The 14,577-nt window shown below is 44.1% G+C and overlaps 1 long non-coding RNA gene across 1 annotated transcript in view; it reads right to left on the minus strand.

Moving 5' to 3' along the window:
- The window catches only part of LOC123333706, a 72,989-nt gene extending 59,613 nt beyond the window's left edge, over positions 1 to 13,376 (minus strand). Inside the window, exons 1-2 of the long non-coding RNA XR_006641094.1 lie at positions 12,319 to 13,376; positions 677 to 757 (exon numbers count right to left, since the gene is read on the minus strand). This is a non-coding gene — a long non-coding RNA (uncharacterized LOC123333706). The remainder of the gene's footprint in view (positions 1 to 676; positions 758 to 12,318) is intronic.
- Positions 13,377 to 14,577: the final 1,201 nt, after the last annotated feature.

Raw genomic sequence — 14,577 nt, forward strand, 5'->3', positions numbered from 1 at the left:
GCTCAGCATTAGTAGCATATCTAAGGATTGAAGCAACTCCTGTTTTAACATTTAATAGCGACTTGCTAAGGATCTGCATGGATTTGTTTATCTGGCAAAATCTATCCCCAAAGAAAGGTTCGGAGTCTGATGATGGGGGTAGAAGCCTGAAGCAAGGGCGAAGTGTTCCGTCAGTGAAGCTTTGGGATCTCCAGCAGCAACCTCAGCACTTGAACCTCAGTGAAAACTGAGACTGAAAACTGAAATAGGAAGAATAAAAAGGGAGTTTCCCCCACCTAGTGATTTTGCTAATGCTCCGGTGCTGAGGGCAATGATGGTCTGTCTAGGACAGGTTTTGTCTTCACTTTAAGTTACTACTATCTCATTTTGCTTCCCTGGTGGCTCAGTGGTAAAGAATCTAGCTGTCAAAAGAGGACACATGGATTTGATCCCTGGGTTAAGAATCCCTGGAGGAGGAAATGGCAACCCACTCCAAAATTCTTGCCGGGAAATCCCATGGACAGAGGAGCTGGGTGGGCTACAGTTGGTGGTGTCCCAAAGAGGCAGACATGGTTTACTGCCTGAGCAGCAACCATAACATCTCATTTTGTACTCATGCATTGATTTGCTTTTCTCAAGTAAAATAGTCTGGATTTGGTTCTGTCCCCATCCCTAAACTATATTTCAGCACACCCACCTCATTCTGGACTTTTCTTGGTGGATCCTCACCCCTCAGCACCCAAAGGTCTCATCTGTCCATTGGATAGTCAATCTCTTCCTAAAACAGACCATAAAAGTGTTCAGTTATCTTTTTTCCTCATCTCAAGAGTCATCAATTAAATTAGCTTCACATGACTCCCAATCTTTATTTATATAAATGATATAGAGAATAAAATTTAAGAAAATACATATTCTTAGATCCAATTCTATACTTTTATGTTATATTTAATTAATTTAGGCACTTGATTTAATGTTGGACTATTTTTTTTTTTTTTTAGTATCGTATTACTCAGAATTTTTCTTTTTGAGTCAAAATCCTGATGGAGAACAGCAAGTTCTACCTCCAACTTTGTTCCCAGGGTTTGTCACTTCAAGGTGTCTTGGCATCAGGCTCTAGTTGGGAGCTTTTGCCTGTCCTTGGGTCTCGCTGCAGCAGACCAAAGGTCAGTGAGGGAAGAGGCCAGAAACACAGAAAGGCTGAGCTCTTTGGTCATCAGAAAGCACTGAACTCAAATTTTGGCACAACAATTCAGTCACTGTCTTGATGTTCTCATTTGCAAAAATTAGATTCATAACACTTACCACACAGGCATTTTATAAAGATTAAATAAAATAATAAATGTGAAAAGCTTAGCAGGGTGCCTGGCACATAGTATTTAACTAGTCATCACCATCACCCACTTCACATTCTCCTCTTTATCATCACTTTCTCAATCATCCCCAGTTCTTGTAACTCTTTGAAGAACAAGTCACACTTTTTCTTTAATTTTCTCATCACTAGTGACCCTGTGAGCGAATTTGTGTCTATCCTGGCTCTCAGTCCTGGTTCTGCCATCTTGGACAATTTGCTTGGTCCCTCCAAGTCCCACCACTTCACGTGTAAGGGTATAATGTGGGGAAACCAGCTATTTCCTCAAAGGGCTGCTGGGAGGGTTAATGCGATGTGTAGACAGCATGTCTACAAGTCTGACTTACTCGGAATAGGTCCCCCCTCCTGTCATTATTTATTCTTTCCCTCTGATGAAACAGTAGAAGAAATCACATCCAAATGAGATGCCACACATCTACCTAAAAACCTTATAATGGCACAGGCTAAATATTTAGTCTCTTTTCATCAGACTCTTTTCTCTTCCGGCTCTGTTAGTTCACAATAGGTATTAATCACTTAATCATACAAGCTAATTTATACTCAGCTGTTAATCAGTTAATGGCTCCTTCATAAGGATTTACATAATGGCTTTATCCAGAAAAAAAGCACAGCCTCCTAAAAGCTCCAAGAAGGGCCTCTGTGGTGACAGGGGCCACCTTGAGATGGACCTTCTTCCATAATGCCCAGCAGCAGCCTCGCTGCCTGGGCATGGACCCGGGTCTGCCTGACTTGATGAGATCCCCATTGGTTTACACACATCTGCTGAATCGCCTGCCCTTTGTTGGCTGGGTTTCTTCCCATGCCCGGATGCACAGGGCAATATACACTTCCTAGCTACAGCTGTCCTTTTAGTGGACTGGGACTGGATGAAGAGACAGCCAGGAACAGGGAAGCTTACATCTTCCAAACCTGGACACTTCTATTTGTGATAAATGCAAGCCTGGACAGGGTGACGCTGGGACAACTGGCATAAACCAGGATAAATGGTCACTTTAGCAAGAAGTCTATGTTCTTTGTAAAACAGCTTTGAGAATAAAAGCTGAATGACTTATTCCATTGCATGTTATGGCTGGTGTACAAGCCTCTTCAGGATGTGGGGTGCCCATGCTGCCCTGTTGTGACTGAACAGACGTCTCTATCTGCGCCGGGGTGGGAGCTCAGCTTTGGTCAGCCCCCAGGGAAGGGATGTTAACCCTTTCACTGATGGAGACTTGCTCCGTTCTCTCTAATCATGTTTCCAGACAACCATTCTGGAAACAAACCACGTCATGTTCTGAAGGAGGAGAGGGGGATGGAATCTAAAAGAAGGTAGGTCAAAGACTGACACAATCACCAGGGAATGATTGACAGAAAATGTGGGGGAACCTCTGATAGGTCAAGTGATTCTACTTTTATTAAGTCATAAACTTCAGATTAGTGTTGGGGCTTGGATGTCTGGCTGCAATATATATTGGAAGAAGCATCAGTCAGAGCAGCCCAGTATCTGTGCTGAATAATGTTGACATGAGGTGACTCAGCAATTACTATAAATCGAGTTTGGATTGGGGAGGCTGAGGACCTCTCAACCAGGTCAAATCCTGAAGAGTTAATTCAGTTTCACACAGTCTTCAGCTTTGGTGCTGCTGCTGCTGCTGGGGCCACAGAAAAGGTAGCCAAGGGCCTGTATGGTCTCCAATCATTTCCAGCCACTGGTTTCAGAAGTGGGCTTTGGGTTCCAAGGATGCCTCCATGACTGGCCATCTGGTTAGTGCTCATCTCTCATGTGGGATGCAGACAGGGAACATACTTCAAGGCAGAATCAATAATCTGACAGAGGAGGAAGTTCACAGCTTCTCAAATGAGCTCCTTAGCATTAATTAATTTATTCATTAATTCAATAATAATTTATTAAGGACATATAATATGATGAACAATGTGGGAGGCTTGGTTGGAAGATGGGAGAGAGGGAAGATACAATTATAAAGACATGTAAAAATATACCCCCTTCTTTTAATAGAACCCATATCTGGAGAGCAAGATAGCTATTGCTGTTGTTTAGTTGCTCAGCCGTGTCCTACTCTTTGAGATCCCATGGACTGTAGCCCGCCAGGCTCCTCTGCCCATGGAATTTTCCAGGCAAAGAACAGTGGAGTGGGTGGCCATTTCTTTCTCCAGGGGATTTTCCCAATCCAAGAATCGAACCCACGTCTCCTGCATTGGTAGGTCACCATTGAGCCAACGGGGAAGCCCCCATGTAGACATATTATTAAAATACAACTTTAGTAAATACTCTTTTTGAGGTATTTTTGTAGATATATTCACAGTAGGTACCATGTACAGAGTATTACAAGTGCTTCCCGAGTGGCGCAATGGTAAAGAATCCGCCTGCCAACACAGGTGACGCAGGGGATGCGGATTCAATCCCTGGATGGAGAAGATCCCCTGAAGTAGGAAATAGCAACCCACTCCAGGGTTCTTTGCCTGGAAAATTCCATGGACAGAGGAGCCTGGCGGGCTACAGTCCATGCGGTCACGAAGAGTCAGACAGACTGGGCAACTGAACACACATACACAGAGTATTACAAGACTATCAGGAAATACCGTTATCTGAGGAAATCTACAAAGCCTTCACAGAGGAAATGGTATTCAGGCTGCTTCTAGAAGAGTAACTGGGAATTTCTAAAGGAAGGGAAAAGGAGAAAGTGACAGACTTTAAAATCAGAACTACATTCTAGCCCTAGATCTAATTGTGTAGACTTGGATTCATTATGTAACTGGTGGACCTCTCTTTCTCCATCTGCAAAGTGAAAATAGTAATACCTACGTTACAGAATTGTATAAGAATTAGAGATAATCTATGTTAAGTATTTGGCAAGAGAATGCGTACAAAGTAAGTAGTGGCTTTATTAAGTGAAACAGCTGTGAAGAGGGGGATTTCGGATAGAGGGTATACTGTATGTAAAAACAGACATGTGAAAAGAAAGAGTATTTTCTGGCATACTACTAGTTTACATATTAGTTGGCATATTAGTAGTTTACTGCTCTCGGAAAGTAGGCCTTGAGAGGAGGGAATAATAGATAAGGCTGGACAGGTTGGCTGGGCCCATTTATATTGGGCTAGTGTTGTTTCAGTGAAGAGAAGGCCAACATCCTTCAGGCTTACTCGTAATTGCTCTGCCGGGGCACTCTCTGTGTCAACTTTCACAGGGAGATCCAGCTTAGTCTGCCTCCTTCTTTCTCCTTATCGTCCCTTCTCTGCCCATCGTCCTCAGAGTCGCCACACTATTTCCATGGCTCCTATCCTCAGCTCAGCCATATGCCATCCCTCCTGATGCTTCAGCAGTCACGTCTATTTAAAGATCCATTGAAAGTCATTTCTATCATTTCTCCTGCAGGTGCATTCTGTTCTAAGAATACCGAACAACAAAAGTCAAAACATGCAAACAAAGAGACGACAGAGAGATCTTGACAGTACCAATAATTCATTGCTCTACGGACTCCAGTGTCTTCAAGAGTTAACTGGAGAAAACAATGGCACCAACTTCACATGATTAAATGAGATAATCCTGTGATGCACATAGTACCTGTTTGAACATGTTAGGTGTTATTATTATCGGCTTTGCAAAGTAATTTACCATTCAATACACGCATGTTCAGTTGCACCTGACTCTTTGCGAACGCATGGACTACAGCCTGCCAGGCTCCTCTGTCCATGGGATTCTCCAGGCAAGAATACTGGAGTGGGTTGTCAAGCCCTTCTCCAGGGGATCTTCCGGACCCAGGGACTGAACCTGCATCTATCACTGTCTGCCTGCATTGGCAGGCAGGTTCTTTACCACTAGTGCCACCTGGGAAGCCCCTACTGTTCGATACATTTGAGTGCTTATTTTGTGCAAAGTATCAAAGAATTCCTTCACAAACACGTAATTCACCTACAACTTTTCAGGCAGATATATTCTGCATAGAAGAAAGCACAAACATATGGGAGACGTGTAATTTAATCATCACCTAATTAGCCAAACTATTTAAAATAGGGCTCACAATGAGGATGAAAACATTCTCACTTCTAAATGCCGGAAGCTGCATCTTCCCATAATTCTCTCCCTTGGAAAACGGTGAGCGGAGTGACTCTTGGCTCAGTGCTGAAGCTTCCTCTCTGTTACATTTAGACCTCCCTGATTCTAGTCATTTCCTTTCTTTGTCATTAGATGAAACAAGGACTGCTTCTGTCATCTTTCTTCATTCTCTTGATGTTTCCCCAGAAGTGATTTTTGCCTGGATGGGTGTGCCTGACATAGTAATAATACAAGCTAATATTTATTAAGACAAACTTCCCAATGGCCCTATGAGATTGATAGAATCACTGTCTCCATTCACTGGAAGGAGCTGAAGCTCTGAGTGGTTTAAGTTAACCTGCTCAATACCTCTCAGCTAGTAGGAAGAGCAGCCAGGACCCACTCCCAGGCAGTCTGCTTCCTGCTTGCCTAAGAAAATCCAATAGTAGAAGCCTTGGAGATAAGATGAGGCAGTTGCTAAGAGCTAAGCCAGCTCTTACCTTTTGTCTCCTAATCAATCCAAAGCTTCTGTTAACAAGAACTGTGTTTTCAGATTGTCCAGCAGTAAAATTATGAATACCCAAGCCAGGTAAATAAATGTTCAATAAAATATTTTTCTAAACAGATGACTTATAAAAATGTGCTATGGTTTTTTTTTAAAGCTACCAAAACTTAATACTGGCATTAAGAAAGGCCACAGTCTTTAAAGATGAATCAAAAAGGAAAAAAAAAAAAAAACTCACCAATGGAGACTAAAATGTAGGAAGATTGGCAGGTAAGTTTTATAGAGGATTAAAGCATTCAACAGACAATTGAGCTAGATGATTTTTAAGGAGCTTTCTAAACCCAGTGCTGCACTCAGTATGTCAGCAAATTTGGAAAACTCAGCAGTGGCCACAGGACTGGAAAAGGTCAGTTTTCATTCCAATCCCAAAGAAAGGAAATGCCAGAGAATGCTCAAACTACCGCACAACTGCACTCATCTCACACGCTAGTAAAGTAATGCTCAAATTCTCCAAGCCAGGCTTCAGCAATATGTGAACTGTGAACTTCCAGATGTTCAAGCTGGTTTTAGAAAAGGCAGAGGAACCAGAGATCAAATTGCCAACATCTGCTGGATCATCAAAAAAGCAAGAGAGTTCCAGAAAAACATCTATTTCTGCTTTATTGACTATGCCAAAGCCTTTGACTGTGTGGATCACAATAAACTGTGGAAAATTCTTCAAGAGATGAGAATACCAGACCACCTGACCTGCCGCTTGAGAAACCTATATGCAGGTCAGAAAAAAACAGTTAGAACTGGACATGGAACAACAGACTGGTTCCAAATAGGAAAAGGAGTATGTCAAGGCTGTATATTGTCACCCTGCTTATTTAACTTATATGCAGAGTACATCATGAGAAACACTGGGCTGGAAGAAGCACAAGCTGGAATCAAGATTGTCGGGAGAAATATCAATAACCTCAGATATGCAGATGACACCATCCTTACGGCAGAAAGTGAAGAAGAACTAAAGGGCCTCTTGATGAAAGTGAAAGAGGAGAGTGAAAAAGTTGGCTTAAAGCTCAACATTCAGAAAACTAAGATCATGACATCTGGTCCCATCACTTCATGGCAAATAGATGGGGAAACAGTGGAAACAGTGGCTGACTTTATTTTTGGGGGCTCCAAAATCACTGCAGATGGTGACTGCAGCCATGAAATTAAAAGATGCTTACTCCTTGGAAGGAAAGTTAAGACCAACCTAGACAGCATAGTAAAAAGCAGAGACATTCCTTTGCCAAAAAAGTTCTGTCTAGTCAAGGCTATCAGAGAAGGCAACGGCAACCCACTCCAGTACTCTTGCCTGGCAAATCCCATGGATGGAGGAGCCTGGTAGGCTGCAGTCCATGGGGTCGCTAGGAGTCGGACACGACTGAGCGACTTCACTTTCACTTTCATGCATTGGAGAAGGAAATGGCAACTCACTCCAGTGTTCTTGCCTGGAGAATCCCAGGGACAGGGGAGCCTGGTGGGCTGCCATCTATGGGGTCGCACAGAGTCGGACACAACTGAGGTGACTTAGCAGCAGCAGTCAAGGCTATGGTTTTTCCAGTAGTTATGTATGGATGTGAGAGTTGGACTATAAAGAAAGCTGAGCGCAGAATTGATGCTTTTGAACTGTGGTGTTGGAGAAGACTCTTGAGAGTTCCTTGGACTGCAAGGAGATCCAAGTAGTCCATTCTAAAGGAGATCTGTCCTGGGTGTTCATTGGAAGGACTGATGCTGAAGCTGAAACTCCAATACTTTGGCCACCTGATGCGAAGAGCTGACTCATTTGAAAAGACCCTGATGCTGGGAAAGATTGAGGGCAGGAGGAGAAGGGGATGACAGAGGATGAGATGGTTAGATGGCATCACCGACTCAATGGACATGAGTTTGGGTAGGCTCCAGGAGTTGGTGATGGACAGGGACACTTGGCATGCTGCTGTTCATTGGGTCGCAAAGAGTCAGACATGACTGAGCAACTGAACTAAACTGAACTGAGCTAAACCCAGAGATGCCCTCATTCAATCATTAACAGAATTTTTTAAATCCCCAGTTTTAATGTCTTTAGTTTCATGGAATAACTCACAGTAGGTCAGTAGTTTTGTGCTTCTATCTACCTCCCAAATACCTCCACATCCAAATTTTGCTGTGCCTCAATCTCTAAGCATCCCAAACCCAACTTGTTGACTTGATTAGTGCCTCCTTTCTGTGTGCCTGATCTCAGTTTAATGGCCTCACCTTTGCCAGTTGCCTTGTTCTGATGTTCAAAGTTCTCTTAACTATTCCCACCTCATCAAGGTTCCACATCCAACTGGTGTCGCTCAGTCATGTTTGACTCTTTTCAACCACATGAACTGTAGCCCACCAGGCTCCTCTGTCCATGGGATTTCCCAAGCAAGAATACTGGAGTGGGTTGCCATTTCTTCTTCCAGGGCATCTTCTTGACCCAGGGATTGAACCCGGGTCTCTCACATTGCAGGCACTCTGCCATCTGAGCCACCAGGGAAGCCTCCAATAAGTGTTATCAATATCTAAAATGTCTTCTTTATCCCTTCTTTCCAATCCCACTGCTCCCCTATGAGCAGAAGTAAATCATACTACCACATTTATTATGGACCAAAAGATGAAAGTCATAGCCCTTCCCCTCAAAGAACCCTCCTTTGAGGCAAGCACATGAACAGACAACTCAAGAAATTGTGGCAAGAAGCATAATGGAGGTAAAGTAAATGATACAATAGGTCGATGTGTGTAAAGCAACACATTGTAACCAGTTTCCTAGCCCACAGCCATCTCTATCATACCCTCATCCAGTCCATTATGCACACTGCTGCCATAACAATGTTCCTGTTTTTGTGTTACTTAGTGCCTTGAAGATTGGGTGGCTTCCTCCTGTCTATGGAGAGGTCAATGTTAAGGGTAGATTGCTGACCTGTGGTTGAAGTGACAGGAGCTTGTGAGCTTGTTCAGAGAAAGTATCTAGAGTAAGAAGAGAAACATGAGAAGAGAAAGCTGGGAAAACTGGCATTAAAAGATCAGCAGAACATCTATTAAGAGACTCAATAAAGAGTACTTACAGAGGTGTGATGGACCAGAAAGAAGAAAACAGACAGGGATGATAGTGTAACGAGAAGTTGAAAACAGTCATCAGTAGTGAATGCTTCTAAAATTTTAAGCAAGAAAAGGACTGAAGGTAGCCTATTCATTGCCTGCTGGTTCATGAAAGTTTACTGTCAGTTAACTGATAGGATTAGAAACTGGGCGTCACTGATTTAGATTTGAATATGAAGTATAGGAGGTACACCAAGAAACATTGTATTCCCTTTTTAAAAGGCTGAGAGTTGAAAATGATGTAGTTAAAGCATTCAGTATTGTATTCAATTTATTTAAATCCAAGGCATTGGGTGGGCTTCCCAAGTGGCTTAGTGATATAGAACCCGCCTGCCAATGCAGAAGACATAAGATACGTGGGTTCAATCTCTGGGTTGGGAATATGTCCTGGAGGAAGGTATGGCAACCCACTCCAGTATTCTTGCCTAGAGAGCCCCATGGACAGAGGAGCCTGGGGGCTACAGTCCATAGGGTCACAAAGAGTCAGACATGACTGAAGCAACTTAGCACACACGCAGGCATTGGTTATTTAAATGCTGAGAGCAGAAACTGACTTGTTTATCTTTAAATGCCTCTCATGGAACCAACAAAGTGTTCAATGCATGTTTGTTTATTTAGGACAATGGTAATTTTTCTGTAATTAGTTCTTCTAAAAATATTTGTAGTTGCTTGGAAATAGTTTCTTTCATCAAGGATTTCAGACATTGTTCATTGGGGGTTTTGGGTGTTGTTCTATTAGTTTGCATTCTCTGGGAACAAGAGCTAGCTAAATAGACAAAGATAAACTTTCATAAATCACATTTGAGTTATCAAAAGTTCTGAACTTATAACGGGCCAAATTAAGATTTATTTTTGTAATTTTGGCAGTCTATGAATTTGAAATGTAAGTCAGCAAGAAAATAAGATTTACCTTGTTGTTCAGTTCAGTTCAGTCGCTCAGTCGTGACTGACTCTTTGCAACCCCATGAACCGCAGCATGCCAGGCCTCCCTGTCTATCACCAACTCTTGGAGCCTACCCAAACTCATGTCCATTGAGTCAGTGAAGCTATCCAACCATCTCATCTTCTGTTGTCCCCTTCTCCTCCTGCCCACAATCTTACCCAGCATCAGGATCTTTTCAAATGAGTCAGCTCTTCGCATCAGGTGGCCAAAGTATTGGAGTTTCAGCTTCAACATCAGTCCTTCCAATGAACACCCAAGACAGATCTCCTTTAGGATGGACTGGTTGGATTTCCTTGCAGTCCAAGGGACTCTCCAGAGTTTTCTCCAATACCACAGTTCAAAAGCATCAGTTCTTTGGCGCTCAGCTTTCTTTATACCACCACCCAAAAGAAGCTTTGATGGAAACTCCTATTAAGTGAAATAAAGTGCCACCAGTATGCCATATCTGGTCAGTTATTGGAACTAACTTTCCATTTGATCCTATTTCCTAAATGAACAGTGCCTGATACTAAACGTCCTTTTTAAAACTGCCTTAGCATACAGGTACCAGCGTTATGATTCTCCTGAAAGCACTAGATCCCAAGCCTGCCCATTGGCTCTGCACACAAAACCATTTATAATATGTAGCAGTAACATGATTGCATGTGTGTTTTTCACACAGAGGAAATAAATTACTAAATTTCCAATGAAAGCATCAAAAGCTCCTTCCCTCGCCATTCCGAGAGCAATTCTCCAGCAGTTCTCCCTTAGGCTAGCCCCAGGATATTCTGGAAGTCTACTTATAATTCTGCTGCCGGCCTCCTATGTCTATGAAATTCACCAAATCCTCATGGCAGAGAAGCATGGATTCTCAGAAGCTGACTTGAACCTTGCCGATTTCTTCCAACACCTCCTAAGCTTTTCTAAAATGGAGGGCTCTCCCGTCCTGCCCAGAGCCTGGGTCGATCAAGCCTTATCTGCTCTGCTGAGAGTTGGCATCCCAGGCTCAGATGCTGCCACTCCAGGTCCAGCCAGCAGTGCCAGGCACTCAGCACCGGGGGCCTAAATGCACAGGCCCCCCTGCCTTTCGTGTATCTGCATCTCTGGGGCTGAGGGAAGGTAGACAGAAAACACTCAAGGAAACACCAGGTCAGCAAGCCCTATTATTATTCATGGACAGAGAGAAAGCAGTGGAGCTGAAAGAGTGGACCCAGTCCTGATGGAGGGTGGAGGGAGTGTGGAACAAGTGGGACTCCCCTCCACCACCACAGCACCCCCTGATCTTCTCTGGGCTTCATTGCAGGTTACAAATCACCACTGTGCCTCCATAAGGCAACATACAATCTGAGCATCTAAGCACAGACCTTTCAGCCTCTGTGGAAGAAAGTCATCTTAACATGTCTCTTTTATGTCACAAATACTGCCTTGATGTTCTGAAAGGTGGGTTAGCCCCTCAGGAGGAACACCTCTGCACAGAAGCTTGCACACAGTAAGGGTGCTAATCAAGCAAACTCCTTCAGTAACCAAACACTCCTGTAAAAAGAAGTGTAAAGAGAGAGATGCTTAGCCTCTTAAGGGGGTGCCAGACTTTTTAACTGACATATAAAACAAGTAGTTGCTTGGATCCATTGTAAACTTGAAGAGATTCGATCCTGCTTCCTTTCGGCCAAAGAGGCACTTAGTCATTTCTCCTCTTTGTCTATCAAAACACACTGCATCCAAGACATGGCCCAACTCAAATCCTGTAATTCCCTCTAAGTCCATCACAACCTTCCAAAATAAGCTTGTTAGTTTAAAATAGCCTTGTAAATAGCACTCACCAACTCACACAGAGCAAATAATGATTTATACCTGAAAAAGGGAAAAACTGTCAGGATTTAGTTCATCCGGAGGAAAGAATGATGTACATGCAGACTACTGTTTCAGTCATATTTACTCTAAAACATAAAACTTTATCTATTTTTATTACAAGAATGAAACATGTCCAGTAGGGAAAGTTTAGAAAATACAGCTAAGCAAAAACAAATAAGAAAACTGATTAATGAAATGAACCATAATTCCACAATGAAGAGGTAACTTCTAACATTTTGGTTTGCATTCTTGCAAATCACTCTTTCTTTCTCAAGTCTGCCCTCCAAATGGGATCGTAATCCTTATTTGTGAGGTGATTTTAGAGGGTGAAATCTGTGTCAAGAAATAACTATGAGCACACTGGACAGTTTTAGCTGCTGAAACCCAACAAGCCTGGTGGAGCGTTGGGTGCTGCCCACTAGTTTAAAACCATAATAGTTTCATTGGGTTCCCAGTCTCACACTAATTCCACGCCACAGCTCTCAGCACCGGGCAGGATTGGGGAAGAGGGTAGCCAAGGACTTACTGGAAGTCAACATGTTTGTTCATCCTGGACCGGTAGCTCAGCCCGGGGACAGCAGCGCTTTGCAAGGAGGACGTCGGACGAGGTGCGAGGAGGCGGAGCCGGAACACAGCGCAGCAGCACTGCGCTTGCCCTATTCTCGGGGGAGATAAATCTGGGGTCCTTTCCATCCGCAGAGGGCACAGTGGTCAGCGTCCCTTACGCCCTGCAGGGCTGGGATTGCGTGAGAAGAGGGTCCTCTCCCAGCGGGAGAGTTGTTTATTTGGCATCTAACTAAAGGCAGTAGGGCTGCTTTCAGAAACATTTAATCAGAGCCCAGAATTTTAGCATGCGCTGTGGAGAAAGGAGGTCACTTTAAAGAAAGTTTTGATAAAACAACAGCAACAACCACAAACCAGCCCCTCGAAGGGGCAAAGACGTGGGTGCGGTGTTTCTAGGGAAAGGACACTGACCCCATTTCCATTCTAGGGAAGGGACACTGACCCGATTGAATACAGACAAAAAAAACTCATCAAAGGAGCTCACCAAACCCAGCCATTCACAAGCATGAAAGAGGGCCTCATGCCTCCGCATTCTGGCCACAAACCAAAGGCTCCATCAGCTTCGACACAATTAGTCCTATTAATATGGAGAGGCCTTAGAACTGCAGCAAATTCTGCTGGGCAGCCAACTTGCCTTAAATTATCTACCAAGGCCAATCCAAGAGATGTTTGCCCTAGAGCTGGAAAATATCAATACTTGGTGGGGGGATGGGGAATGGAACATTTCCTGAACTCTTGCTAACTACAGAATATTCTGTTATTTCCCCATGCCATCCTCACAATAGCCTTAGAAGGCTCAGGGTTACTGTTCCCACTTCACAGATGAGAAAGTTGAGGTTGAGACTGGTTAAGAGACTTGCCCAGGGTCCCACAAGAAAGTGACAGGGTTGGCACTGGGAGCCTTGTCTACTGGTCCCAGAACTCATGTTCTTATCTCCACGCTGTTCTGATCTCAGCCCCCTTCACACTGTTCTTTCTGCTCTACCATTGATTCTATCTTCCTTTTCATAAGCAGAATGTTGAACTTTTATATGTAATTATAACACATGTGAAAGCTTAGTTTTTCATAGACTTACACGTCATGCAGGAAAGAATCTGAAGTCGGGATGGGGTGATTTTTTTGTATTCCTCTGCTGTAGCTTAATTAGCAAGAAAACACAAGTACATGAAGACTCTTTAATGCATTTAACATTTAATAATTATCCAACACTTAGCCCGTATTCCAAAAGAGGCAAAGAGGAGAATCAAGAACAAAAAGGCAGGGACAGGGAGTGAGGCTTAGATAAGGCACTGAAGGTTTAAGGGAGAAGATGAGGTTTGCGGTCCTGTGCATTCTTAGTGTTGTTCCATTGCCCAAAGCGTCGCCAACTACCACTGTTTTCCTTCAACTAAAAAAGCCGTGCTGCCCCGGGCAGGGAGCTGGCCGCCGAGCTCGCTGGGGGAGCCCTGTCCGCAGGACACAGATTCCGCTTGCGGTTTTCCAGGGGTGGGACCAATGGCCCTGGGCCATCTGTGCTCTCTGCCGGACCCCACAAGGGCTGACCGTGACAGCTGAGGGGGGCTAGGGTTGCAGCCTTCAGCACTCTGGAAAAAAACAGCTGCTGCGGTTCCTTTGCTCCCTGGCCTGTTCTCCATTGGCCAGTGGGACATTACAGTCTTTGTTATTCACGCAGCAGTTGGAATCTCTGCCCATTTAAGGAAGGAAGCCGCAGGGTAATCCAGCCCTGGCTGTGCCATTGACGAGTGACTCACTCCTTTCTGCCACGTGAACTGTGGATGAACCCGGCCCGTGGTGGCTCAGGCCTTTCTCAGACATGGTCGTAGCCTGTGCTGGGGTAGACTTAATGGATTCCTGCAGAATACGTGCACTCTTATATATGAAGTCAAATCAAGCCCTGTGCATCATAAACCATGCTTTGGGTTTGTTCTATTAACTTTAGAGACTAGGCAGGAAAGAAGTTCAAGAAGTCTGGGGAAAAAGCAAGGGCTCAGCCACATTGGTTTACCCCTGAGACTCCATCCAAGCCAGCAGGGACCTGGAAGGTGGAGGCAGGGCAGGGGAGTGGTCTCATCCCTGGGGGTCCTGGACCAGGAAAGGCCAAGGGCCAGCACAGAGTAGAGCAGTCCTCGGAGAAAGGAAGCACCGGATTCCATCCTAACCCTGGGCAGCCAACTAAGATCTCCTGTCCTCGGTTTCTTCATCTGTACAATAGCCCATTCT

This window comes from Bubalus bubalis, chromosome 5, assembly GCF_019923935.1.
Source record: "Bubalus bubalis isolate 160015118507 breed Murrah chromosome 5, NDDB_SH_1, whole genome shotgun sequence".
Lineage (NCBI taxonomy): Eukaryota > Metazoa > Chordata > Mammalia > Artiodactyla > Bovidae > Bubalus > Bubalus bubalis.